Below are 3,929 nucleotides of genomic sequence, written 5' to 3'. Positions count from 1 at the left end.
CAGAATGTGCACTGGGTTGGTCTCTTCTCTGAGTTGAATCCCAAGATCTTAACTAGTGCCTGGAGACAGGCCAGCCTGAGCCATGACCTCATCTTATTGGACTGTTTAGGCTTTTCTGAGAACTCTTAAGATCACCCAGCACAGTCTGAGTGAGATGCCTCCACCCAGCTAAGAGTCTTTAGAACATTCTGTAACCAAGGCAGGACAACTGCTCCACTCCCTAGTAGGTGCATAATGACTACAGGTGAATAAGGTGACTTTGGACACATTTCTTGAAATGGACACATTTCTTGAAATGGAGACTCAGTTTCCTCTCCTGTGAAATGGCAATAATAATGCCTTCTTCCTTCCTTCACTCACTCACTCTTTTCATTCATTCATTCACCAACTATGTATTGTGCACCTATCCTGTGCCTGGCCTTGTTCCAGGCACTGAGGACACAATGGTCAGCAGCAGACATCGTGCCTACCATCCCGGGGCTGGTAGTCCCATGGAGGAGATGGATATAAACCCAATAGCCACACAAACACATGTGAAGTTCTAAATGTGTCAAGGGCTATGATGATGGAAAGGTAGCCAGAGCTATGACCTTCCATAACAAGAAGATTCAACCTGCCTGAAAAGGGGTGGATGGCTTCACTGAGGAAGTGCTACTTGAGCTGATGTCTGAAGCAGGAGTGTAGTGGTATCATGCGATCTATATTTTTTTGGCTGCACCACGCGGCATGCGGGATCTTAGTTCCTCGACCAGGGATCGAACCTGGGCCCCTGCAGTAGAAGCACAGAGTCCTAACCACTGGACCATCAGGGAAGTCCCAGTATCACATGTTCTTAATTTACATTTCCCTGATGACCAGTGATGTTGGGCACTGTTTTATATGCTTACTGGACAGTTGAATACCCTTTTGTGTGTGTGTGTGTGTGTGTGTGAAGTGCTTGTTTAACTTATTTCCCCCAGCTTTATTGAGGTATGATTGGCAAATGAAATTGTAATGTATTTAAAGTATACATCTGATAAAGTGATGATTGATATACATATGGTACATTTGGTAATATGTATCAGTACATTTGGTGAAGTGGTGATTTGATATACATATACACTATAAAACTATTCCCACAATTACGTTTTTGAACACATTCATCACCTCATAGAGTTCCTTTTGGCGGGGGACGGGGGGATGAGAATGCTTAAGAGCTACTCTCTTAGCAAATTTCAAGTATATAAGACAGTATTATTAACCATAGTCACCATGCCACACATGCCATACATTAGTGTACATTAGATCCTCAGAACTTATTCATCTTATAACAGAAAGTTTGTTCTTTTTGACCAGTCATTCCTTATTTCTCCTCTCCCTCAACCCCTAACAATCACCATTGTAGACTGTTTTCATGAGTTTGACTGTGGTTTTTTTTAGATTTTATATGTCAGTAATATCGTACCACACAATATTTGTCTTTTTCTGTCTGGCTTATTATACTTAACACGTTGACATCCAATTTTGTTCATGTTGTTACAGATGGCAAGATTTCCTTCTTTTTAAAGGCTGAATAATATTCCACTGTATATCTGTTGAACTCTATTGCCCATTTTTAAATTGGGTCATCTTGTAGACGCTTCTTGAGAAGTGCGTCCTTTTATTGACATACGTTTTGCAAATATATTTTGCAAATACCTTCACCAATCTCTGTCTTATCTTTTCACTCCCTTACTGTTGTCTTCTGATGAACAGTAGTTCTTAATTTTAATGGAATCCAATTTATTATTTTTTTCTTTTACGATGCTTGTTTTGCCCTGCTGATGAAACTTTTGCCTCCCCCAAAGTCAGAAATATATTCTTTACTTTTTTCTTTTGGAAACTTTGTTGTGCTACTTTTCACAGTTAGGTCTATTCTCAAACTCATATGACCACTGCTGTTATTTGTCTTATCAACCCTTACTCTTCCTTCAGAATCTAGTTCCATCACTGGCTTTTCTTTGGAACACTGCGACCGCTCTAGACTTATTTAAAATGCAGTTATATCACTGAACACACTGTGTTTCAATCAGGATTCAGTTACATGCCGGCTAGTCTAAGCAGGAAGGAATTTTTCAGGGTGCTAAGTGGCTCACAGAATGATGGGGTGAGCTGAAGAAAGAGGCTCCAGTTCGAATTTTCAAGAACAGCTCTCAGAACTCGACAATCAAGAGCACGGCTCTAATTAGAAAGATTAGGCTCCAGAACCACATCACTGCCACAGCTAAGAAGCTGCCACTAAGGTACCAAGCCATGCCTGCTATAATCCTTGGTAGCAGAATGAATGAGTGTCCAGTCTTATTCTCAATGTCTACCAAGCAAGGGAAACCACATCGTTACTAACTGTGCTTCTGAAAAACCAAATGTCTCCACAATTGTGCTGCTAGGCGAAATGGCAAAAACAACGGGAAGATGGCCTCCATCTCGCTTCCATTTTCCTAAATCTGGCGTAAGTGAATCTGATTGCCCTTTACATAAATCCCCTGAGCCTGGCTGCCAGGGGCCCTGGGAGAGCACACTGGAAGGAGGGTGCTGTCCCAGTGTATCCATCATACACAGTATTGTGATATGTGTGCTCTTTTCTGTCTTTCTTACTGGAAGGGATGTGTTCCAGGAGGGCAGGGTTCTATTAACCTTCGTGTATGCCCAGTGACTAGGTATAGTGTAGGGGTTGGTTAAATGTTTGTGGTATGAATTAATTAAATGTGTTTCTGCTTATTGCCTGTATGTCACTTAGGATACTTTTAGTTATAGCCAACTGAACAGCCAATTCAAATTTGTTAAAAAAAAAATAAAGAGAGTCTATTTGTTCATGCAACTAAGAAAGGCAGAAGTAGATCTCACAGCAGGTGAGGCTTGATCAAGCTGCCCAACAATGTCACCAAGGGCCTAATTTCTTGTCATCTCACTGGTCTGACTTCTTTCTCTGATGTTGGTTTCATTTTCTGTCCTTGTGGGTTTTATTTTCTAGTGAAGATGAACAGATGATTTTATTTTATTTTTATTTTTTTAAGATGTATTTATTTATTTTTGGCAGCATCGGGTCTTAGTTGCGGTGCACGGGCTTCTCTCTAGTTGTGACGTGTGGGTTTTCTCTCTCTAGTTGTGGAGTGCAGGCTCCAGGGCAGGTGGGCTCTGTAGTTTGCAGCATGCGGGCTCTCTAGTTGAGGAGCTCGAGCTCAGTAGTTTTGGCGTGCGGGCTTAGTTGCTCCACAGCATGTGGAATCTTAGTTCCCTGACCAGGGATCGAACCGGCGCCCCCTGCATTGCAAGGCGGATTCTTTACCGCTGGACCACCAGGGAAGTCCCAGATGATTTTAAAATATGGACTATATAGTGTATTAAAAGCTGAGATATGCTCTGAAGAATAAATAAAAGAGGAATAAAATAATAAATAATGAATTAAACTTAAAAAAAAACAGGATTGGAGGGCGGGTCAGCCAGTGGTTCTTAACCTCTTCTGTGCCATGGGCCTCTGACAGTCTGGTGAAGCTTAAGGACTCCTCAGAATGTTTTAAATGCACAAAATAAAATATATAAGACTACAAAGGTAACCAATTATATTAAAATAATGAATAAACAAACTTATGATGGGGTAATATATGTATTTTTATAGATACTTAATATAATAAGATATTTTAAATACCAACAAGTCAAAGCTTTAATTTTATTTTAAAATGACACATCAACGTGAGACACTTACCCAGTTTTAATAAGAACATTAAACAGTGAGGTGAACTTTGACTTACCGCCTTCCGCTTGTTGATCAACAAACTATGTAGGGAAAGGAGCCTGGAAAGCAATTAACATACCTGGGTCACTGATATGAGACCACGAGACATAACTGTTTGGTGACTGAACATCTACTAGGCACAGAGTTACCTGATATTGGCTGGCAATGCAGGAGCAGC

General features: G+C 40.7%; 1 non-coding gene across 1 annotated transcript; it reads right to left on the bottom strand.

Annotated features, from left to right (window-relative positions):
- Nucleotides 1-740: 740 nt before the first annotated feature.
- On the bottom strand, nucleotides 741-812 carry TRNAR-UCU (transfer RNA arginine (anticodon UCU)). The gene has a single exon. It is a non-coding gene; the product is annotated as a tRNA-Arg (tRNA).
- Between the last annotated feature and the right edge of the window lie 3,117 nt (nucleotides 813-3,929).

The sequence above is a fragment of the Tursiops truncatus genome, chromosome 1 (genome assembly GCF_011762595.2).
Source record: "Tursiops truncatus isolate mTurTru1 chromosome 1, mTurTru1.mat.Y, whole genome shotgun sequence".
In the NCBI taxonomy this organism is placed as follows: Eukaryota; Metazoa; Chordata; class Mammalia; order Artiodactyla; family Delphinidae; genus Tursiops; species Tursiops truncatus.
Note: the sequence above shows the minus strand (reverse complement) of the source record. Positions and strands in the feature narration are given on the sequence as shown.